The 26,356-nt window shown below is 33.4% G+C and overlaps 1 protein-coding gene across 1 annotated transcript in view; it reads right to left on the bottom strand.

Moving 5' to 3' along the window:
• LOC101887609 (trissin receptor) overlaps positions 1 to 25,021 on the bottom strand; it is a 336,966-nt gene extending 311,945 nt beyond the window's left edge. Inside the window, exon 1 of the mRNA XM_059129526.1 lies at positions 24,940 to 25,021. The gene's annotated coding sequence lies outside the window, so the exon portion shown is untranslated. The remainder of the gene's footprint in view (positions 1 to 24,939) is intronic.
• Between the last annotated feature and the right edge of the window lie 1,335 nt (positions 25,022 to 26,356).

The raw sequence follows: 26,356 nt of genomic DNA, 5'->3' as shown, positions 1-26,356 counted from the left end.
GGTTCCTAATGGAAAAGTCTGTGGCAGAAAATTGTATATGCCCTCGCATATTCTGTATTTTTCTAATTTCCGCTACATTATTCACCGGAATTGTTTCAAATTTCGTATTTGAAGCCCCTAGTGGGTGGAGTTCATAAAATAAATTTGTCTATGCATGTCCAGGTTTTTTATTCCCCCATATAACGCTACCTCCCTTTATTCGCTATTTTGATGATTTTTGCGACATTATTTACCGGAATTGGTTCAAGTTCCGTATTTGAATTTTGTAATGGTCTATGAAAAAAATGCTTATGCAGGTCCACGTCTAGACCCCAATATAGTCGTAACTCCTTATTCTGCATTTTTAAAATTTTACTTTATTTTTATTTATTTATTTAATATTTTTTTATTTTATTTTTTTTTTTTTTTTTTTTGAAAATTTCCAATTTTTTTCCAAAGTCAACATAGAGGGGATTTCTACACAATTTTCGTTGATTTGAAAAGACTTTGAAGTATATTCTACTCATAGAGATTTTTTTGAATGTTCTTCAATCCACAGACAGCCGTTTGATGTTTTTTCTATCCACCGAATTCCGTTTAAAGGACCTTCAGGACTAGAAGTTTCTTTTTGGGGAATTGCAATCCATAAAATATCCTTTGGAGTTCCCTTGAAATTCCACCCATAGATAGCCTCTCCGTGAATCTTCTACTCATAGAAATTTGTTTTATATTCTACCTCAGAAATATCTTGAAAGGATTGCGGTTATCTTCTTCAAATGGAAGATTATCAAAAGGTAATTTAAAGGCGGTTCGAAAGGCATTTTTTTGGTTTTTTTGTAAAGTTTCCTATCTATGGAGGATTTGGAAAATTGTAGTAATTAAACAAGTAAAAAAGCTGTAAATTCGGTCGGGCCGAACGACGACGTGGACCTGCATAGTAAACTTTTGTCATAAGTCTTTACAATATTCAAATGCGAAATTTAAAAAAAAAAATCGGTTAATTATGTAGCTAAAATCATCAAAATACCGATTATTGGGAGGTACCATTATATGGCCCCCGAAGACGTGGACCTGAACATACAATTTTCTGTCATAGGCAATATAATAAATTTCGAACTTCAAATACCAAAATTTAAAACAATTCCGATGAATAATGTCGCTAAAATCATCAAAATACCGAAAATAGGGAGGTACTGATATATGGGGTTCTATACGAAGATCTGGACCTGCATAGGCAATTTTCTGTCACAGGCTCATTACGAACTCTAAATACGTAATTTGAAACAATTTCGGTGAATAATGACGCTTAAATCATCAATATACCGAAAATTGGGAGGTACCATCATATGGAGGCTATACGAAGACGTGGACCTGAACCGAAATTTTTTTTTGTCATAAGCTGCAGCGTCCGTTACGAACTTCAAATATAAAATTTGAAACAATTCCGGTGAATAATGTCGTTAAAATCACCAAAATACCGAAAATAGGGAGGTACCATCATATGGAGGCTATACGAAGGCGTGGACCTGCATAAACAATTTTCGGTCTTGAGCTGTAGTATCCATTACGAACTTCAAGTACCAAAGTTGAAACAATTCCGATGAATAATGTCGCTAAAATCATCAAAATACCGAATATCGGGAGGTACCGTTATATGGGGGCTACACGAAGACGTGGACCTGAATAAACAATTTTCGGTGCTAAGCTGTAGTATCCATTACGAACTTCAAATATAAAATTTGAAACAATTCCAATGAATAATGTCGTTAAAATCATCAAAATACCGAATATCGGGAGATACCCTTATATGGGGGCTATACCAAAACGTGGACCTAAATAACCCATTTTCAATACCAAAAGTCCTGCAAACATCATGTACATTTGAGTAAAATTATATCAACCTACTTCATTTCGTTTCATTTTCATTTCAAGATCCTCCACAGAAATCCGTTCGTAGAGTATTCTATTTATAAAACGCCTCTGGAATGATATTCTATCCCAGGAAGGTCCTTTAAGGGGCCTTCTATGCATGGAATCTCTTTCTAAGGGAGTTGTTTCCGTAGAGGACCGCTTACAAAACCATCTATCTTAAAAATGCATTTTCAAGAGTCTTTTCACTTCGAATGCCATTGAATGGTCTAGGACAAATGGCCATATAAGGTATTTCCGATTCCAAAAATTATTTAATTTTATTTATTTATTTATTTTATTTTTTTTTTTTTTTTTTTGGAAATTTTTATTCTAAAGTTTCCACAATTTTCCCATTACCAATATTTTGAAAAAAAAAAATATTTGGGTAATTGAAATTCAATTCCATGGCACAGTATTGGTTGTCGATTTTTTTTTTTTTTTTTTTTTGGACATTCAGATATATATTTATGTATGCAAATAAGCTGGCATGCTGATAAGCTTACCTTACCTGTGGCCATTGTAGTATTTGAATAAGTAATGGAGCGTAATTTCAATATCGATGGGCATATCTGATTGTTTTCGAAATTTGTATTTAAAAAAGCTTTATAAAATATGCAGTTGTTTTTAAAATGGTTTGATAATAGGCAAGAATGTTGCCATAAATTGACTGGGGGAGGCAAGTGCCGAAAAGGACATTTCATAAAATGGGAATACTAGTAGGGGAAATTTCAGACTTGCGGTGGTGCTCAGCATAATTAGTTTATCATGTCGACCAACATTTGGCTTAAACTAAATTCCCGAAAGTGGAATCGAAAAAGGAATGAACAAAAAATAAACTGAAGTGATGAAATCTTCTTAAACTAAATTTCGAACCAAGAGCCATTCTTTATTCACCCAAACAAAATTAAAAAAAAAAATTGAAAATTATTAGACCAAACACCTTCAGCTGGAAATGAAAAATAAGAAATTCGCCAGCAAACGAATAAGACAAAAATAATGGAGAAGGTAGGGGAGTTTTTAAGGACATAGGTCACACATGATTATATTATACTTGAGATAATTTTATGTAAGATGGGTCAAGTCGAGGTATACTTTACCCACCACACGCACCCACCACAGGACAAGCTTTAAAAATTAGAAATCTTTGGTCAGAAATCTCTTAAATAAAATCTGAATAACGATTTGTTGCCACGTATTCTCAAATGAGTATTTGAGATGATTTTTAGTCGGGTGATTTTTGACGATTTCAGGATCTTGAAAAAATGTACCTAAAATTTCCGGACAGAATGGCTAAGAAAAGTTATTTTCATCGCGAATTTCCGACTAGGAGGTTCTTGATTTTTTTCTTTAAAACCCCTAAGAGTAAAGAGATTTTGGAAAAAAAAAAACTTCTAACAAGGAGCATATGAGGGTCCTTAAAGAAATTCTTAAAAATAATAAAATAATAAAAAGTTTTGAAATAAAACATTCATGTAAAGAAAATCTAGAAAATCCACGATTTTCGGCCAGGAATCCCACAAAAAATGTCTTTAATTTCTAAAAATTCCTGACTTCTGATAATTTTTCTTGTTTTTTTTTTTTTTTTTTTTTTTTTTTTTGAAGAAAATTCTAAAAATTTTCTTCCTCCAAAGATGAGGTCTTTGAAAAAATTCTTCAAAATTCTCTATTTACTGGTCTCTAAAGATTTTCTTAAATATATACGATTTACAGTCTTTTAATAACAATATTGAAATCCACCATATCCGTTCCCTTAATAGTTCTTAAGAAACAGGTGGGATGAACTCATAAAAATCCAATATTTCGCATCAGAAGATCCTTGAAAAAATTAAAAATTCACAATGTCTCCAATAAAATTACCCGATCAGAAAGACAATTCAACTCCTTCAGAAGGTCCTTCAATACTTTATTTATTTCGCGACTTTTGCTCAGGGAATCTTAAATATATACTTAAAATCCCCAGTTTCCATCTGAAAGGCCTACATCTTTTTACCACGAAGTCCTTCAATATGTACAATCTTTTGGAAAATCTTTAAAAATTTATAATTTTTTTCCTGATTTTTAGTTATTTAATTCGAATTTCAAATGTTATTTTAATAAAATTGAGTTCGAAGTCTTTGTAGTTTTTTTATTTAATTTATTATATTTTCGATATTTTGTCGTTCGACGAAAGGAATGATCAAGAACAATACTATTAATATATAAAACAAAAATATTCAAAATCTTGCCATGTACCGACGTCGACCTTGTGTTGGTGTCTTCCGTTTTGTCACTGACAAACGGATTAAACTTACATTTTGAACCCCCTAAGTGTTAAGCTTCTTGACAAAGAAAACATAAAATTCTGTGATTTCCTGTTAAAATAATTTATTGAAAATCCACGATTTCAAGGCAAAATACTTTTAAAAAAATATACAATTTACCTCCAGGAGTTTTTTCAATATTTTGAGCGAGAAAATCTTACAAATATTCTTAAAACCGGTGATTTCGAGTTGGTAAAGTGTTACAAAAAATACCCACAAATTTATAATTCCGGTAAAGGCGGTTTTGAAAGGTACTATTTTTTTTTTTTTTGCCGAAAGTAGGCAACAAAGGAGTTATTTTAAAATAACTCCTGGGGAAAATATCGCAGAAAAAAGACAAGAAAACTGATAAAGATTGGTGGCTCTTTCTGAAATCTAGGTATTTCCTGTCTTACGCCTTGGCAAACATTACCATCGTTCTCCACTAATAAACAAACGTTATTTTTATAAAAATAACAATAATGGGATTAAGCCTAACAATTTTGCAGCAATAAAATACTAAGGTATCCCGAACAAACGTGCCAACACTGTTCAATATTCTCTTCCTTAAAAAATAGTCCAGAAGCCCATTTTATATAGTCGATTTTACATATAGCCAGAAAATTCTCAAAGAACTCTTTCAAAACTCCATGTTTTTTACGTAAAAAAAGACGATTTCAGGTTTGGAGGTCTTTGAAAAAATACTTAAAAAATGTCTCCACTTAAAGTCCAGAAATGCACAAAATGTAAAAAAAAAACGGTTTGCGATCCTTGATCAATTTCATAAATATCAATGGTTTTCGTTCGGTAGGTTAACATGATAAAAATGTACGTCTTCAAAAGATCATGAAACAAAATATTGTAAAAAATGCATGAAAATTCACGATGTCAGGTCCCTCAGAAAATGAAAAAAAAAAAAAACATTATTTCCGCTTAGATGGTCCATTGGAAATTTTGTTAAATTTTGCAAATTCCAGAGAGCCAAGAATTCTTAAAAAAAAATAAAAAAACATTTCAGATCCTTGAACAAACATTTTAAAATGTTTTATTTTCCAGGCATCCAAAAATCTCTTCAAACAAATTCAAATGCTCGATATGAAGGTTTATGAAAAATTTTATAAAATCCAGGATTAATGGCTAGCAGGATCTTAAAAAAGTATTGAAAAATTCACAATTTCAGATCCTTGAAAAAAATACATGACTTCCAGCCAGAGGTCTTGCCTTAAATTCCACGATTTCCCATTGAAGGATCTTCAAATGATTTCCTAAAAATCTTCTACTTTCGATTAAGAAATTCTTGAAAAAATCGGAAAATCCATGATAGGGTTTTTTAAAAAATTCTTACAAATTTACGATTTACGATGATGAGGCCTTTGAACAAAGTTTCTTAAAATATTGAAGATTTATATATAGCTCGGAAATCCTTTAATGGGATATAGGACTGTAAGAAATCAGTTGAAGGATTTTCGATCAGAAATCGTGAATTTTCAACGTAAGAACTCCTTGGACGGAAAAATAAGATTTTTTCAAAGGATTTACGTCTAGAAAGATCTTAAAAAATAAATCATAAAAATAACTAAAAATCCTAGAGATCAAGGATTTTTTGGTTATTTTTATGATTTATTTCTTAAAACCCTACTAGCCATAAATCCTGGAATTTATCAGCTTTTTCAAGACCCTTCTTACCGAGAATTTTGGATTATATTTTTAAACGTTAAAAAATCAAGGATTTATGATACATTTCTTAAGATCCTTCTAGCCATAAATTCTGGATTTTATCCACGTTTTAAGAAAACTTCATATCGAGAATTTTGGAATTTTTTAAAACATTGAGGTTTTTTATTATTTATTTGTTATTTTTATGAATCATTTTTTATGATCCTTTTAGCCAAAAGTCTTGGATATTCTTTAAAACTTAATGACTTTTCCCTAAAATTTCCTATTTTCAGATGAGGTGGAAAAAGTTTTAAAAATCCAAGAAATCCACGATTAAAAAAAAAACTAGAAAATTATATTTTTAAACTCCCCGCTCTCTACTTTACGATTTCAGGTGTGAATGCACTAGAAACATAAAACAAAGCTGTAAGTTCGGCCGGGCCGAACTTTGAATACCCTCCACCATTTGGAACGAATTTGGCAATTCTCAAAAACAATAAAACCCGTTAAAATATCTGTTGAAATTTTAAAAATACCGAATGCTAGCTATTATATTAGGGTCTATATGACTACATGAACCTGCGTTGGTAAGATTTGTCATAAGCCATTACAATACTCAAATGCGAAACTTAAAAAAATCGGTTATAAGGTCGATAAAATCAAAATACCGAATATCGGGAGGTACCGTTATATGGGGGCTATACGAAGACGTGGACATGCACAGACAATTTTCTGTCTTAGGGTGTAGTATCCATTACGAACTTCAAATACCAAATTTGAAAGAATTCCGGTGAAAAATGTCGCTGAAATTATCAAAATACCGAATGTCGGGAGGTACCGTTATGTGGGGGCTATATGAAAACGTAGACCTACATGGCCCATTTACGAACTTAACCTGCCTACTGGAAAAATAAACACTTGTGCAATATTTTAGACTTCTATCTCAATTTGTTCGAAAGATAGCGTGATTATAACAGACAGACAGACGGACATACAGACAGACGGACATCGCTATATCGACTTAGAATTTTACGCTGATCAAGAATATATATAATTTGTTGGTTCTGAAATGAGTATTTCGAGGAGTTACAAACGGAATGACAAAGTTAATATACCCTCCATAGTATGGAGGGTATAAAAAGTATCAATCGGTTCTGCCGACCGATATTGCCAATCTCCGAACTTGATCTAAGTTTGGCAAAAATATTACGGTGTACCAAGTTTGAACCAAATCGGATACTCCCTTCGAGAGTTATCGTGCGCACCAGCCAGGCAGACAGACGGACGGAAGGACATCGCTAGATCGACCCCAAATGTCTTGAAACGGATTTGGTCTAAAGAGACCTGGCGTCTAAAACTCTTATTTCGACCAGGCACGTTTTTACCATATCAAATGATATATACTCTCTCTAGCCATATCGCTGAGGGTATAACAAGTTGTAAAATGTTGGAGGACATGAGGGTATTTAAAGAATTACCTAGAAATAAATAGTTTTCAATTGATTTTTAAAATCTACGATTTTCGGGCAGGAGTCCCACAACAAATGTCTTTGAAATCCCTACTTTTCGGTTAATTATTAAAAATTCCTGACTTCCGATAAAAAGTTTTCTTCGAAGAAAATTCTTAAAATTCACTATCTTCAAAGATGAGGTCTTTGAAAAAATTCTCCAGAATTCACTATTTACTGTAAGGAAGTCCCTAAATATATTCTTAAATATATACGATTTACAAAACAATATTGAAATCCACAATATCCGTTCCCTTCATAGCTCTTAAGAATCCAGTGGAAAGAACTTATATAAATCCAATATTTCGCATCAGAAGATCCATGAAAAAAATAAAAATCCACAATGTCTCGAATAAAATTCACAGATCAGAAAGACAATTCAACTCCTTCAGGAGGTCCTTGAATACTTTATTTATTTCACGACTTTTGTTCAGGGAATCTTACTAATATTCTTAAAATCCCTTATTACCTTTGGAAAATCTCTAAATATTTATATTTTTTTTCTAATTTTTATACCCTCCACCTTGGAAAGGAGGGTATATTAACTTTGTCATTCCGTTTGTAACATCCTTAAATATTCGTCTTAGACCCCATAAAGTATATATATTCACAATCAGCATAAAATTCTAAGTCGATTTAACAATGTCCGTCTGTCTGTCTGTCTGTCCATCTGTCTATCTGTCCGTCTGTCTGTCTGTTGAAATCACGATACAGCCCACATTATTTGACGTAGAGCGCCAAAATTTAGCAGAGCTATTTGCATTGTGTCTAGGATGGTTGGTATTGAAAATGAGATACATCGGTCCACGTTTTGGTATAGTCCCCATATAACGGTACCTCCCGATATTCGGTATTTTTATGGTTTTTGCCACATTTTTTCACTGATTTGTCTAAAAATTGGTATTTGTGGGTCATAATGGGTCCTAGTTCGTGTGGCGAAACATTGTAGTTATAGGTCCACGTTTTGGTGTAGCCCCCATATAACGGGACCTTCCGATATTCGGCATTTTAATGGTTTTTGCCACATTTCTTCTAATGTTTCTTTTACCTTAAGGTGGAGGGTATTAAAAGTTTGGCCCGGCCGAACTTAATGTTTTTTTACTTGTTATTGTACGTTTAATTTTGGTTGGGGGTATTATAAGTTTGATTGGGCAAAAAATTATGTAATACCTCGAAATATTGGTTTCCCACATAGGAAAGTATATATGGATCTTCCTAGCTCGCCGAGCTGAGTCGATCTAGCTATGTATGTCCGTCCGTCCGTCTGTGCACGTCATGTCCCGATTTTCACGAAATTTAGAATGGAGGTGGCCCGAATACAAGGCTATTCCTTTTGGAGTTGATTGCATGATATTTAGGAGTTGAAATGGACCAAAAACTGAAAAATTTCCTGATTTTGCAATTACTCTACAGGTCGCAATTATAGACCAATATACGCGGAAGTTGGCATGGAGCAAGAGCTTAGGGCTGGACAGAAGCCTTCTAATTTTGATGGTCTTCGGGTAATATTTAGTGGGTGAAATAGACCATAACATTGGTGTTAAATAAAAGTAAAATGTTCCCATTAAAACCATTTTAATCCCGGAGAAATCGCAAAAAGGCGAAGAGATAAATCCTGACCGTTATGTAGATGCCGCTAGTAAATATATCGGATATATATAGCGAAATATATACAATGTTTACATATTATGTTTATAACAAGCTAGAATATTTATGTCTCAAGAATGGCTAGACCGATTTCGACAAAATTTTGTCAATTCAGAATGTCCTCTTAGCATAAAAGTATAAAATCTGAAAAAATCGCATGAAAAGATCCCAATAATGATCTTAATATAAATTTTGTCGCATTTTGGGACATTTTTTTTATTTTTTTATATTTTTTATCGCATGCGATTTTTTCAATTTGACTTATAATATTGAAGTGTATATTTTGTAATATTTTTTTTTCAACTTACAATTATCGTCCGATCCTCACGTAAATTTTCACAATGGTAGAGTTAGGCTCCTGATTTTGCAGCCGTTATTAAGGTCACAAATAGAAACCAAAGGACACAAAATCTCGCATGATGTTAGAGATTAGGACAGCGGGAAGAATGAACCCTTACTCTTTTTGAAAAAAATACCAAAATTACTTACAGGCGATATCCGAAATTCACAGAAGGCGAACTTCTAGCTTTTTATGCGGATTTCGTTGATAAATATATCCAAATATCGTAGACAAGCAAATCATATAGATGGGTCTACATTTAGAGATACAGAGGGGCCTCTTGCTTTTGGAGATGATTGCAAAATACTTAACGGTTCAAATGAACAAAAAACCGAAAAAAAAATCCTGATCACACAATTGAAGCCCATCGACACGCCTGAGAAGAGAGTTAAGGACGGGGACGAATTCTAGCATTTTGGATAACCATTGGATTGTATTTAGCTGTTAAATGGACCACAACAACTAACAGCACGATGGTGTGCGTCCCTGGTCAAAATGCCATGGGGCAGTGCTTCGTGACATAATTTCAAAAGCGAAATCATCCAAAATGGATTTGGACATAAGGGGGCCTCTAACATATTGTAGCGTTGTAGGGTACCACATGGTCGGCCCCGCACGACTATAGCCTTTGCTTACTTGTTAAACCATATTTATGTTAAAAGTAGAAGAACCTCCTGTTCGCAAATTTGTATACCCTACACCACATAGTGGTAAGGGTGTTATGTCTTTGTGCATTTGTTTGTAACATGGAAAAGGAAGCGAGATAGGCCCATAGTTACTTTTGAGGATCTCCATAGAATCACTGTCTGAGTTGATTTATTCATGTCAGTCCGTCTGTCGATCCGTCCGTCCGTTTGTCCATGTATTCTTGTGAACAAAATGCTGGTCGCATTTATTATCCGATTGAGATGAAATTTTGCACAAATCATTTGTTTGGCCCAAGGACGAACTCTATTGAAAATTGGAAATAATCGGTAAAAATTTATATATAGCTCCCATATATAACTTCGTCCGATTTAGTTTTTATTGTACACCAAACGTCTAATATTTGCCCAAATGGGATGGAATTTTGCACATACACCCAAATTAGGCCTGAAAATAAGTATACCAAATTTGATCGAAATCGGTTCAGATATAGCTAAAGCTCCCATATATATTGTTCATCCGATTTGTCAGTTTTGTCCTTCGTAAAATATGCACTCCTTCTTAAAATATGCCGTAATATGCACTCTGTAACAACAATATTTGGGGGAATATATCAAATGCAGCTCAGATATACATTTGCTAAATTTTATCGAGATCGGTTCAGATTTGGATATAGCTCCCACACATAACTTCGTCCGATTTATCTTTGATTGTGCACCAAACGTTTAATATTTGTCCAAATGGGATGAAATTTGGCACTTACGACCGAATTAAGTCTAGAAGCTAGTATGCCGAATTTGGCGAAGATCGGTTCAGATATAGCTATAGCTCCCATATATATTGTTCATCCGAATTGTTGTATTTGTTACCCACTGCCGTAATATGCATTCCGTAACAACGATATTCAGGGAAATCTATCAAAAACAGCTCAGAAATATATTTGCCAAATGTTAGCGAGATCGGTTCAGATTTGGATATAGCTCTCATATATATATATATATATATATATATATATATATATATATATATATATATATATATATATATATATATATATATTTGTATGGGCCATACAAGTCCGAATTTAAAAGAAACCAATGCTTCGGCATATTTAGTCCTTTGAACTTTAAATTACAATTCAATGCAATCCCATAAAATCTTATAATTGTTATGTGGAGCTCTACAAAATTAGAAAATTGGTGTAGGGTATCATAAAGTCGGCCCCGCCCGACTTTAGGACTTTCTTTACTGGTTATATTTAGATAAATGTTTTTTTAGTGTCTTCAAATATAGCCATTTGCGATTAGGAGATTCTAAAATCGGTGTTTTCACCGCCAAAGTCTTCTTGAAAATATTATTTTATAAAATCTAAGTTCTCCCATCAGTGGCTCCCTGAAAATTTCTTAGAAATAAGGTAGTATGATGTCCTTGGCAAAAAAAAAAAATTAAAACATCTTTTTTTTTTTTTTTTTGAAAAAAAAAATCAAGTCTTGGTATTCCTCACCAATCACCGACCTAACATTAATGAAATAGAAATTGATGGAGGGCTTAAGATATTCACCATGATAAAATTTCAAGGTAGTCTCAAAAAATTATATCCAGCTCTGCATGAAACGGGTTCCCATCTCTGATTTTTTTATTAAATCGAGGTCTTGAGTCTAGTTTCAACAAACTAAAATGTAGAGATTTTTTAAGAAGCTTTTGGAATTAATTTCAGCATGAAATAAATTATTTTTTTCCCATAGAGAGTTAGTGGGAATTAAAAAATATATTAACTACTTACAATTGTATCATCTTTACCAAAAAAAGTCCTTTATTTCAAGCTTCAATGACAAAAGTTTACAAATTAACACATATTTATTTCCATGACGACCAAGCCCCACCAGGTTGCCATAAAATGCAAAACATTTGTAGGGATTAAAAAATCAACAAATGGCAACAATAAAACGTAGTGTAAAAAATCCTTTTTTTTAAATAAATCCGTTATCCTTGTATTCTAGACATACACATTTTTCCAAAGGATACATTTATCGGCAATGGGAAATGGGTTGTTGTGAAAGAAAAACAGAAATGAGACAGCCTGTTTGTCTCGGCAAGGGAATTTTGTGATATATGAATATTTATATATATATATATATATATATATATATATATAAGTTAACGGCTCACCCTAATAAACATCAAACTAAATATGCAAACCAACTAGTAAACATTCCCATCATTATGCTGCGCAAGCAGTCCGACAAATCAACAGGAATATGACACCAGGGCAGTCATCCGCCACAAACACGCGCACTAATACCAGCGCACCGCAAGTGATGACTCAGCGTAATAACGAGCACGACCAGGCTGCAGTATAATATTAGTTTTAAGTTGAAGGAATTCATAATTGTAAATCCAACAAGAGAGGTGCATAGCACCGCAACATAAATGTTAGTAACAAAATAAAGAAACACCATAGCAGTGTGAAATAAACTTTAACTTCTAACATTAACTGGCGCCCAACAACTACAAGGATCAACACATCCTAGAACCCAACAACTACAAGGATCAACACATCCTAGAACCCAACAACCACAAGGATTAAAACATCCCAACAGCCGGTACGAGAACCGTTCCTGAGTAGGAGTACGAAAAGGATGTTACGTAAGAACTAGCGGACTACCGGGATATAAGGAAAATGATCAAATTATTATTAGTAAGTTATTATAAATTTAACAAAAGTAAAAAAGAAGAAATGTTAAATAAAATTAAACAAAATAAGGAATAACACAGAAAGTGAAAGTGTGAAATCTAATTTACAAAAAATCATATTTGTGCTAGAATACGTTTAACAAAAATAACAAAGTAAGAAGAAAGAAATGTTAGAGTAAGGTAAAACAAAAAATAAAGTGTGACATCTAAATTTACAAAAAAAATCATATTTGTGCGAAATTAACAAATGTAAGAAATATGAAATGTTAGATTAAGTTAAACAAAAAAATAGAGTGTGGCATCCAAATTTAAAGAGTCATATCCGTGCTGAAATAAGTTTAAAGAAATTTTGATAATAGATTTGTGACGAGAACTAGGATTTGGTGTTTCTTTTTCTCCTTTTTTTTCGAGTGGCCAATGCCGGAAGATTTAAACAACTTAATAACAAGGGTCGAAGCTATGAGTGTTTCAGGACAGACATCTTCGCCTTCTGGGGCAGCTCCCGTAAGGTTTAATCCCTTTACGGAAAGTCAGACTAATGAGGTAAAACGAATAATAAGTGAGACGGTGGCAAACCTTCTCAAACAGGGGGAGGATGTTACCGCCACTAAAGATGTCGACATAGAAGGATCTGGGGATATCTCAGAAGGAGAGAGAATACCAGACATAGTGAAGACGTTAAGGGAATTCTCGGGCAAGCCAGGAGAATTTAGTTCGTGGAGGAAAGCTGTTGATAGGATCATGAACATTTATGAGTCACAAAGGGGAACAACCAAATACTTCACAATTCTACACACTGTTAGGCATAAAATTGTTGGTGAGGCCGACACGGCTTTGGAGTCTTATCGGACCCCATTAAATTGGAAAGCGATAAGAAAGTGTTTAGTGCTTCATTTTTCAGATAAGAGAGATATTTCGACCTTAGAGTATCAAATGACCGTCCTATCTCAGGGTGGGCAAACCATAACAGATTTTTACCAGAAGGTTTACCACCATTTGTCTTTGATTCTGGACAAGATTGATTGTCTGGATATAGGGAACGAGGCTTTGGATGTATTGACCCAAACATATAGGGACAAGGCTTTGGACACCTTTATTCGAGGACTTAATGGTAATCTTCCAAGCTTAATGAGTGTTACAAACCCGACAAGTTTGCCTCAGGCTCTAAATGCCTGTTTAAAATTAGGTAATCTAGGTGTGCGTATTCAACACGCTACCGAGAAAGGATCTAGACCAAACAGGATCCCCCAAACTAACCCTCCTAGACATTTTTACCCACAGCTGACGATTGGTGATAGGAATTTTCAAGGTGACCAAAGGTACAGAGGCCCTACTCAATATCGTTATCGGAATTTCCGAAGTGGAGAACAACAATACGGAGGGCCGGCGAACTTTTCGAATCGACCTCCAGTAGTGAATAATTTTGGACACCCCCAATACGGAGGATACAGACCCCCACTTCCTCCTAAACCTGCTGTACCAATGGACGTGGATCAATCAATACAGACTAGGCAGGTAAACTATCAGAATAGGCCACAGTTGAGTAATGCTTTTAACAGTGTTCAGCCTAACTTTAAGAGAAATAATTCAGGAAATATTCATCAGCCGCAAAAGCAGCAGAGAGTGTTTAATGTTGAGGCCCAAATACGTGAGGATGCAGAGCCGGATGAAATGAATGGTTCTGATGAACAGGAATATGAGGTTTCCTATGACGAAGCGTACGAGGAGGATCTAGACGATCAGTTGGCAATTGTAGATGACGTTAATTTTTTAGACTAGCTTCAACGTTGCCATACCTCCCTTTCAGAATGAAAAATGGCAACAACTTAAATTTCTTATAGACACCGGTTCGAACAAAAATTATATTAATGGCAAATTTATTAGAAACCCTCTAAAGAACCAGAAACCTTTTCATGTTAAGTCCGTAGGCGGCATAGTTAGTATAGAGACCCATAGTTTTATTGACATTTTTAATTGCGGGATCGGAAAGTTAGAATTTTACATCCTTCCTGGTCTAGAGACCTTTGATGGGATAATAGGGAATGATACCCTGAAATCTTTGAATGCAGTGATTTACACTTGGAGATCCTATCTCACAATTCTGGATGGAAAGAAATTTCCTTTGAAAGAGCTGCAAATTGATGAGATTAATAACATGAATCTACGTTTAAATCATCTAAATCCCGAAGATGAAAAAGAAGTCAGGAATATTTTGGATGACCATCCAAACCTTTTTGCAGATCCCAATAAAAAACTCACTTATTCAACAATCGTACAAGCTGAAATTAATACGAGTAGTGATAGTCCAGTTTATTCAAAATCCTATCCGTATCCAATGGCACTGAAATCCGAAATTGACAAACAGATAGAAGAACTATTAAGGGACGGGATAATTCGCCCTTCCAGGTCCGCATATAATGCTCCAGTTTGGATAGTACCAAAAAAACCAGATGCTTCAGGTGTGAAAAAATACCGCATGGTTATTGACTATAGGAAACTTAATGAGATAACTAGACCTGACAGATACCCCATACCTGAAATTACAGAAATCTTGGCTAACTTAGGCGAACAGAAATACTTTTCCACCATAGATTTAAAGAGCGGATTCCATCAGATTCCACTTAGGGAATCCGATATTGAGAAAACAGCTTTTTCCGTCAAGAATGGAAAGTTCGAGTTCACAAGACTACCATTTGGACTACGTAACGCGTCTGCAATATTCCAAAGAGCTCTAGATGATATTCTTAGAGAGCATATAGGGAAACGGTGCTACGTCTACATTGATGACATTTTGATATTTGGTAGGACTAAAAAGGAACACATTGAAAATTTGAGGATAATATTCCGCACTTTGGAAGACTCTAATCTGAAAGTTCATTTGGACAAGAGTGAATTCTTAAAGGAAGAAATTGACTTCTTAGGGTTCAATGTAAAGGAAGGAGGTTGTTCTGCAAACCCAGACAGACTTAAGGCCATAGTTAATTTCCCTCAACCTAGAACAGTTCATGACTTGCGATCGTTCCTGGGTTTGACCGGACATTATCGGAGATTCATAAGGGGCTATGCTCAAATAGCCAAACCATTAACTTCCATGATGAGAGGCGATATAGGGAAAACCCCGAGAAACCAGTCAAAAAAAATCAGTGTCAATTTGAATTCCGAACAGATTGAAAGTTTCAAACAGCTCAAGAACTGTTTGGTATCGGAGGAAGTCGTTTTGAACTATCCCGACTTTGATAAGCCCTTTGAACTCACTACTGACGCCTCGAAATACGCTTTAGGAGCAGTTTTATCTCAAGGCAATAGACCTATCACATACCTTTCTAGAACTCTCAGTAGGGCAGAAGAGGAATATGCGACAAATGAGAAAGAAATGCTGGCGATAATTTGGGCTTTAAAGGAATTGAATTGTTACTTGTATGGAGCAAGAAGCATAAAGATATTTACCGACCATCAACCTTTGACATTTGCGCTAAGCAACAAGAACACAAATGTGAAGATGAAGAAGTGGAAGGCACAGTTAGAAGAATATAATTACGAGTTAATTTATAAACCAGGTAGCACGAATGTAGTCGCGGACACGCTATCGAGACCACCAGTGACAGATGTTAACTCCCTAACGCCCACGGTTCACAGTGCCGAGGACTCATCGGAAGACCTAATTCCTTCCGCTGAGGTGCCAATAAATACCTTCAAAAATCAGATCATTATTGAGGAATCATCAGCTTCCTCATATGAATTTAACATTGTATTTCCCTCCTACCATAGACATATCATTAAAGAAACCAGTCTAGCGGAATCAGATCTGAAAGTCATATTAAAGAGATACTTAAATCCTACAGTAGTCAACGGCATCAAGACCTCAGAGCCAGTTATGCTTATGATTCAAGCACTGTACCCTCATCACTTCAGAAACATTAAAGTACGATTCGCTCGAACAATGGTTGAAGATGTTACTGATGAGGAGAGACAAAAACAAATCATTATTGAGACTCACAACAGAGCACATAGGAATAATGCCGAGAATAGGAGACAAATTTTAGAGAGCTATTATTTCCCTTCCATGACTAGGAAAATAAAGAATGTGATCAATATCTGTAAAGTATGTAAAGAAAATAAGTATGAGCGACATCCGAACGCTCCCAAACTTAATAAGACACCTATGCCAACTTATCCTGGGCATACAATCCACATAGATATCTTCTCTACAGACAAGTTTCGAGTTTTAACCGCAATAGACAAATTTACAAAATTCGCAGTAACCAGAATGATAAATGGCAAAGGCATTGAAGACATTAGGAAACCATTGAGAGAAATAATTTTCTACTTTGGGGTCCCGAAGTCAATTGTATTTGATAACGAGCGATCTTTCAATTCTCAGACCATTCGGTTTATGTTGGAAGACGAACTTGGCATGGAAATTTTTACGGCACCGCCTTATAAGAGCGAGGTTAATGGGCAAATAGAGAGATTCCATTCGACCTTATCGGAAATTATGCGTTGCAGTAAGTGTGAGCGACCCGATTACTCTTTTGAGGAGCTATTGCAAGATAGCGTTAACAAGTACAATCACACAATACATTCGTCAATTGGAAAGAAACCCGTAGATCTATTTTTTTGGACGACCGACGACCTTTGGACCAGAGGACTACGAAAGGACTCGCCTTAACAACTACGAAAGACTCTTGAGGAAACAGGAAAATGATTTGGCAAATCATAATCGTGTTAGGGAAGAACCAAAAGAATATCAAGAAGGTCAGAAAATATTTGTCAAACAGAACAAGAGATTAGGAACCAAATTATCTAAACGTTTCAAAGAAGAAGTTGTAAAGGAGAATAGGCACTCAACTGTCCTGACTCAATCAGGGAGAATAGTCCATAAGAGTCATATCAGAAACTGACTTACTTATTTACCGGGTTTCCAGTTCTTAATTACAGGTTGCCTAGGGGTCACAGAAATATTGGACTACTCTCAATCAGAAGTGGTTCTTATAGAGAGTGGAATAGGAAAAATACAAACAGGGACATTCAAAATTTTGCATGTTATTAACATCAAGGAATATCATGACACTCTAGAGAGGATCAAGGACGACTTGGCCAAAGGAATTCCAGACAACCACCCACTACTCCCCTTCCTACATAATGACATTACTACCCTATCTCACCTTATAAATCGGCTAATGCCTGAAGAGAGATCTAAAAGATCTCTTGATGAGATTGGAACGGCGTGGAAATGGCTGGCAGGTAGTCCAGACCATGATGACCTTATGCTTTTGAAAAACAAAATCAATGAGTTAACAGACAACAGCAATAACCAGTTAATAATCAACAGAGATCTAATAGAAAGAATGCAGGAGATAACGAATGCGACAAATAGTATTTCAAAAATTTTAAAGACTAGTGAGGACTTCCGTAATACCCTCATATTGCAGGCAAAGTACAAAGTTGAAATTTTAAAGGAGGAAATAACGAATATTAATTCGGCCATTCATTTAACAAAATCCAACATTGTAAACACATTTATTTTATCGGAAATAGAAATTAGAAAAATAGAAGAAATATTTAATCAAGATGAAATCCCGTTTCAAAACATTGAACAAGCTTTAAATTTCGCACGAATAAAAATTGTAAACAATAGTACTAATATAATTTACATTATAAGCATTCCCAAAACTGTAAAAGAAATTTGTAATGTCATAACCATAAGACCTGTAAAAAATCAAAATACTGTTTTAAATCTTGATTATAAGAAAATTGTAAAATGTGAAAGAGCAACATTTGGAATTAAAAGTCCTTGTCAAAAAATAAATGGTATTGAATTATGTCTAGAATCTAATGTAGCCAATATAACAAACAATACATGTATTCCTAAATTAGTAACTAATAGCCCACATAATTGTTCAATAGTAAATGCAGATCACATTAATAATTTAGAGGAAATAGAACCTGGATTAATTTTGATAAATAACATAAAAGAAAATATTGTCATAAATGGAAACGAAAAAAATGTAACAGGAACTTATTTAATAAGATTTAGTAATTCTACAATTAGGATAGGCAACAAAAATTTCACCGTCGAAGAAGCTGCTTACTCCAAACCGTTGCCTGCGCTACTAAAACACTCAGCTAGAAACAACTACACCGAAGAAATACTATCTCTACAACTACTAAAAACGTTGCACGTGAAAAGTAATAAAAGAATCGAGCGTCTAAATACTGAATTCAAGACCAGTTTATGTTTTAACATCAGTCTCATATTAGCATTGGTCATCCTCCTGATGGCAGTAAAAATGAGGCAAAGGCGCAAAACTAGTATGAAAATTATAAAAATGACCCCACATGAAGGAATGTCTAGACCTCAAATAGAAATGACTGTGTCAGAAAGCCAATTGGCAGCCGGCACAACAGAATCTGTTATCAAAACAAAACAACTAGCAAACCACAATATTAACTTGAATCAACGCGGCAGTCTTTATAATCTGCCATATTTCTAAACACATCAATCGAGACGCTTGATAATTCGAGAGGGAGGAGTTAACGGCTCACCCTAATAAACATCAAACTAAATATGCAAACCAACTAGTAAACATTCCCATCATTATGCTGCGCAAGCAGTCCGACAAATCAACAGGAATATGACACCAGGGCAGTCATCCGCCACAAACACGCGCACTAATACCAGCGCACCGCAAGTGATGACTCAGCGTAATAACGAGCACGACCAGGCTGCAGTATAATATTAGTTTTAAGTTGAAGGAATTCATAATTGTAAATCCAACAAGAGAGGTGCATAGCACCGCAACATAAATGTTAGTAACAAAATAAAGAAACACCATAGCAGTGTGAAATAAACTTTAACTTCTAACATTAACTTATATATATATATATATATATATATGTGTAAGTATGTTTTTAAGTATGCATGATTATTTTACTTTTAAACCCCTTTGTGGTCGCTCGTGTTTAGGTTTATGGATTGAGCCTATTTTTTTCTCACTGCGTTAATTATGTTTTCCTCCGTTTTGGCGGAAAATTAACAATAGCCACATTGTCAATGGAAAAAAAAAAATATATTTTTCTGAATATTTTCCATTGCTGTGGTGGTTAATCAACAAAATTTCTTCACAGGAAATATTTTTTGGAAAATAAAAAAAATATTTTGTTTTTTTTTTTCTGAAGTAGCCTTTCTTATTGCGCCGAATTCTTGTATCACGAAAGTAAGTTATTCATAAAACTCATTTCCAATACCATAACCATTTCCATTGCAAGCCATCCATAAAAAATGTCAATTTGGCACAAATAAACAAAAAAATTATCATAATATGTAATTTGTTGATTTCATTATGTTAATAGCCACGGAGGAATAATTAATTAATTTGTCAGATTTTTTTTTTTTTTTTGAGGAAGCCGAAAAATAATTATAGTAATGATGATGGTGATAAAAATTTATGCATGGTAAAATGATTTCGGAATAATTATGGCTTATTTGATAATCTCAGAGATTCTGGCATTTCTAAGACACCAGATGGTGTAATATTTGGATTATCATATATCTCATCATTTATATTTTCATAAGAAAGAATATTGAAAGAATATGGAAAAAATTGATTTGGCACAAATGTTACCATTTTATACTCTAGGGCACACATAAACGTTGGTAGTTAACTTATATTCCTTGAAACACGCCATTTGGTTTCATCGACGTGTCTAGAAACACGTTCCGAATTCACATCAGGCTTGACCGACAAGAAATGAGATTTTCGAAGATAGTGCACCATAAATATATCGAAAAAAATAATTTTTCGGAGGGGGTGGGCCACTAAGACCATGAGAGTTTCGGAGATAATGCACTATAAAAATATCGAAAAAAAATATTTTTTCGGAGGGGTGGGGCCCCCTAGACCACCCTCTGACTGCGTCGGTGGTTGATTTGTATATTTAAATATCACTAAAATTCAATCAAAATTGAGACCTTTGCAGATATTTGAACTCAGGGACAGAATTTGATCTTTTATGTTCTCAGGATAAACAAATTGGTCTATATTTTTCTGTATACATTTCAAATTTTTTGGTACGTATCAGTCATATATGAGAATAGAAAAAAATTGAAAAAATAGTTTTAATAAACCGTTTATGATTTTTGGAAAAGAAGTACTTAAAAAATTTCAGACTCACGATTTTTGTGAAGAAGTCCTCTAAAAATGCAATTTTGTCCAAAATGTAACACACATCATTTGAACCAGTAAAGAAAGCCTCAAAGTCGAGCGGGGCCGACTTTATGATACCCTACACCACTTTGCTAATTTATTAGAGCTCCGCATAACAATTAAAAATTTTTATGGGAGAATTCAATCATACACGCTATGATTATAATTCTAATTTAAAGTTCAAAGGGCTAAATATGCCGAAGCGGCTGTGGGTAACAAATATAACAAATCGGATGAACAATTTATATGGGAGCTATAGGTATATCCGAACCGATCTTCACCAAGTTTGACATACTAGCTTCTAGACACAATTCGGTCGTTAGTGCCAAATTTCATCCCATTTGGGGAAATATTAGATGTTTGGTGCACAATAAAGGGTAAATCGGAAGAAGTTATATATGGGAGCTATATCCAAATCGGAACCGATCTCGATGAAATTTGGCAAAAATATTTCTGAGCTGTATTTGATATATTTCCCCAAATATTGTTGTTACAGAGTGCATAATATAACAAATCGGATGAACAATATATATGGGAGCTATAGCTATATCTGAACCGATCTTCAACAAATTTGACATACTAGCTTTTAGACTCAATTCTATCGTAAGTGCCAAATGTCATCCCATTTGGGCAAATATTAAATGTTTGGTGCACAATAAAATATAAATCGGACGAAGTATGGGAGACGAATATATGGAAGATATATCCAAATCTGAACCGATCTCGATAAATTTTAGCAAAAGTATTTCTGAGCTATATTTGATATATTTCCCCAAATTTTGTTGTTATAGAGTACATATTATGGCTTCGGAGGACAAAAATAACAAATCGGATGAACAATATATATGGGAGCTATAGCTATATCTGAACCGATTTCGATCAAATTTGGCATACTTATTTTCAGGCCTAATTTGGTTGTATGTGCAAAATTCCATACTATTCGGGCTGATATTACACGTTTAGTGCACAATAAAAGGCAAATCGGACCGATATATTTCATCTCAACACCAGACATTGGGCTAATAAACATATTGTGATGTGTGAAAATGTAGGACAATCGGATTCTTACATCACATTTTATACAAGTTGTAATTATTCAAAATGTTGACCCTTTGTGGGAGAGGCACTTGATGGTGTGGACGAGTGTGGAGGATTTGCAAAGTTAGAGCAAAATTGGAGTATTATCTCCCTTTTTGTGCAGAAAATATTATTTTCTGAAAATTTCGACCATTTGTGGGGGAGGTACAATAAGGAATGGACCGATATATTCCATCTTAACACCAGACCGTGGGTTAGTATAAATATTGGGATGTGTGAAATTTGAAGGCATTAGGACTCTCTTATAACATTTTATAAATGTTGTACTTATGGAAAATTGTGACCTTTTGTTTGGGAGGTACTTCATAGAGTGGACCGATATTGTCCACTTTCACACCTGACTTAGAACTGACGTAAATATTAGGATTTGCCAAGTTGAGGCAAAATCTAATTATCCATTTTCTTCCTGTGCAGAAAAGATTTTTTTTTTTTTTTTTGAAAATTTCGATCTTTTGTGGGGAGGACCAAAAGGAGTATTCCACTTTTACACCAGACCTTGGGTTAATAAAAATATTGGGATATGTGAAATTTGAAGACAATGGGACTCTTACATCACATTTTATAAGAGTTGTAATTATTCAAAATTGTGACCCTTTGTGGAGGAGGTACTTAACGGAATGGACCGAAATGTTAGGATTTGCAAAGTTGAGGCAACATCGGATTATCGTTTCTCTTTCTGTGCAAAAAAAATTTTTTTTTTTTGAAAATTTTGACCTTTTGTGGGGGAGGTAGCAGAAGGAGTGGATCGATATTGCCCATTTCCGAACTCGATCTAAGTTTAATAATAATATTACGATGTACCAAGTTTGAACTAGATCGTACGCTCCCTTCGTAAAACCGTAATTTCGATGAGGCACGTTTTGGTCGTATCAAATGATGTATACCCTCTCTAGCCATATGGCTGAGGTTATAAAAAGTAAAAGAAAATTCTTATAATTTTTTCCTCGACCTTTTTCAAGCTGAGGTATGAAAGTAGCATAAAACTTGATTTAATGCCAAAAGTATCAATGGAAAAAATATTCTACACAGAATTTCACCATAAGTTTTAGAAGAGATCGTATATGTATATTGAGTAGTTCTTGAGAAAATTACATTCGAAATATGGTTATAAAAAATTGGAAATTATGTGTTAACGTTTTTACTGTCAATTTAACACGTTTCAATTTTAAGTCAAAATCTCCTTCAAGACTTCACTTTTTTGTGAATGTGTTAAAGGGTCAAATATTCCCTACTAAATTTCATTATGAGTCTCTGAACACCAGAAGTGTATAAATTTAATATATATTATTTAAAAAATGTCATTAATTTTGGTATTTAAAATTTTATTATTCTTTTTTGGAAATTTAGCACTTTTTTAATTTTGCTTTTTTATACCCTCCACCACACAGAGTATGGATGGTATATTAGATACGTCATCGAAATAATAATTTTAGACATAACAAATTATATATATTCATGATCAGCGTAAAATTCGAAGACGATTTAGCCCTGTCGGTCTGTCTGTCTGTTGTAGTCACGTTAGAATCAAAAAGAATTAAGGTAGGAAGGTAAAATTTTGCAAAGATCAGTTTTTTATTTGCAGGCAGGTCAAGTTTTGTAAACAAAATGCAGGTCGCATTTATTATTCGATTGAGATGAATTTTTTTAAATAACATTTGTTTGGCTCAAGGACGAACCCTATTGAAATTGGTGAAAATCGGTCCAAATTTAGATATAGCTCCCATGTATATCTTTATCCGATTTTAGGTTTTTTGTGCACCAAATGGCTAATATCAGTCCAAATGGTGTGAATTTTGCTACATCCGTCCGAATTCACGCTACAAGCATGTGCTTCAAATTTGGTGAAAATCGGTTCAGATATAGCTATAGCTCCCATATATATGTTTCATCCGATTTTAGGTTTCTTGTACACCAAATGGCTAATATCAGTCCAAATGGTGTGAATTTTGGCACTTCCGACCGAATTGTGTATATAAATAAGTACTTTAAATTTGGTGCAAATCGGCTAAGATACAGCAACAGCTACAGCGATTTGGTGCTTAAGTCCCTCAAATTCGGAAAATACGCGATACAAGAATAATATTTGGTATCAGATATCAGATGCAGCCAAGAAATAGCTGTTTTCAATTTTATGAAGATCGGCTCAGATTCGGATATAGCTATCATATATATCATTATTCGATTTCAGGTTTATTGTGCACCAAATAGCTAATATTAGCCCAAATGGAGTGAATTTCGCAATTCAACCGAGTTTAGCATAGAAGGAAGAATTTGCTCCCATATATATATTTCATCCGATGTGGTTTTTAAGTCTCCAAATTTCGGAATATGTACTCTACCATAATGATATCTTGTACCAGATATGTCGTAGAGCTCAGAAATTGCAATATAAACCTTTCTTTTACGAGAGTTCTACTGAATATGCGTAGTTGTGTAGGGTATCATATAGTCGGCTCCGACCGACTTTTGAGCTTTCCTTATTGTTTTTTTTTATGAAATTTCCTAATTCGTTCCAATTCAAAATTCAAAGTTCGGCCCAGCCAAACTTACCTTTTTTTTACTTATTTTTTATTTTATTTAATTATTATTATTATTATTATTATTATTATTATTATTATTATTATTATTATTATTATTATTATTATTATTATAATTATAATTATTATTATTATTATTATTATTATTATTATTATTATTATTATTATTATTATTATTATTATTATTATTATTATTATTATTGTTATTATTATTATTTTATTTTTTATTTATTTATTTATTTATTTATTTTTTTTTTTTTTTTGGCAAATATATCACTTTTTCGAATTGTCTTAAAAAAGTCTTAAAATTTTATTGTGCTCTAGCCTATCAACAGTGTAGAATTTTTTTTATTTGATTTTAATAGTATTCGGTTAGAAATCAAAATATTGCACATGATTTTTGAAAAAAGAAAATTTGAAATATATATTTGTATTTACCTTTGTAATTTTCCATAAAATAATCCACCTTTGATATTTCGTTTTTAATTAAATTGAAAAGTTTAGGGTTATTTTATTTTTTTTTTCTTTGTCGATTTTTGATGTTTATTTTAAGCACTTATAGCTTCAAAATATGTATCATAATATATATTTATTTGATATTTTTTTTAAATTTATTTCACAACAAAATTTAGAGGATAAATAATAAATATTCGTTTTAATTATTTATATTTTTTTGGCAAATATTTTTGTATTTTTCAAATATTTTTTATTATTTTTGTTTTAAATATTTTTATTTGATAATTTATTATTTTTTTGCTTTTCTTATTTTTAGCTTTTAATTTTAAATTTTTTCGACTTAATTTTTATTTCACACAAATTTTTAAAGATTTTTCTTCATTGTATTTTGATGTTTTTTTTATTTACTTAGTTTGAACAATATTTTTTATAGTCCCCTTACGATTTCAACACATTAAATTTATTTCAAATATGAATCATAATTCTAACTAATTTTTTTTTTGATAATTTATGTAGGTTTGCTATTGCATCTCACATAAGCGCGAAGAATAAATTCAGAAATATCCGGTAATAATTTTCAAAAAATTTTTTTATTTAATTTTTCTTCTCACATATCTTCCACAACTGCTGATATTTCCTTTAGACAAGTAATTTTGTATAAACAATTTTTTTTGTTTATTTATTTATTTTTTGTGTTCGATGCACTCCCGCCACTAGTTTATTTATATTATACACGAACTAGGCGAAAAACCACAAGACATTTTATAAACAAATATTTCGAATTACAACAAATAGCTAGGTATAGTCCAATTCAAAACACTTAGTAAACACATGGAAATCATTTTATTTTATTTTTTTATTATTTATTTATTTATTTATTTATTTATTTTTTTTTTTTTGGTTTAGATGCAATTTCAAATTTTCGCTGTTTACATTTTTTTTATTTAATTATTTTTTCTCTTTGAGTGCCATAATTCATATATGCTTGCATATAATATTGAAAATTCCAATTTTATTTTCTCGAGTGTATGGTTGGCAACCGTGGCAAGCGTCCGTTTTCATTGAAACGTAAAAACAATCTGATTTTTGTGCCGCCAACACGAAATGTTTGCCAAATGGCCAAGCGACATCATCATCGTCGTTTACCAAAATCTTTAACAGAGTGGTGAGTATGTAAAGCTGGTAATGTTAACAATGTAATGTTAATTAACATTACATTGCCATTAACATAGCAAAAGGATATTCGTTACAGTTAAACTTACCCACTGACCGACTCCTGTATGTAATAGTCGTTATTGGGGTAGGTTATACATTTTTGCAACAATTTCAAAATGTTATGCTTTTTTCTCTCTTTTTCACACTTACACGCACACCCACCCCCCAATCAGACACCCACACA

The sequence above is a fragment of the Musca domestica genome, unplaced genomic scaffold, assembly GCF_030504385.1.
Source record: "Musca domestica strain aabys unplaced genomic scaffold, Musca_domestica.polishedcontigs.V.1.1 62, whole genome shotgun sequence".
In the NCBI taxonomy this organism is placed as follows: Eukaryota; Metazoa; Arthropoda; class Insecta; order Diptera; family Muscidae; genus Musca; species Musca domestica.
The sequence above is the reverse complement of the archived record's forward strand: the minus strand, read 5'-3'. Positions and strand labels throughout refer to the sequence as shown.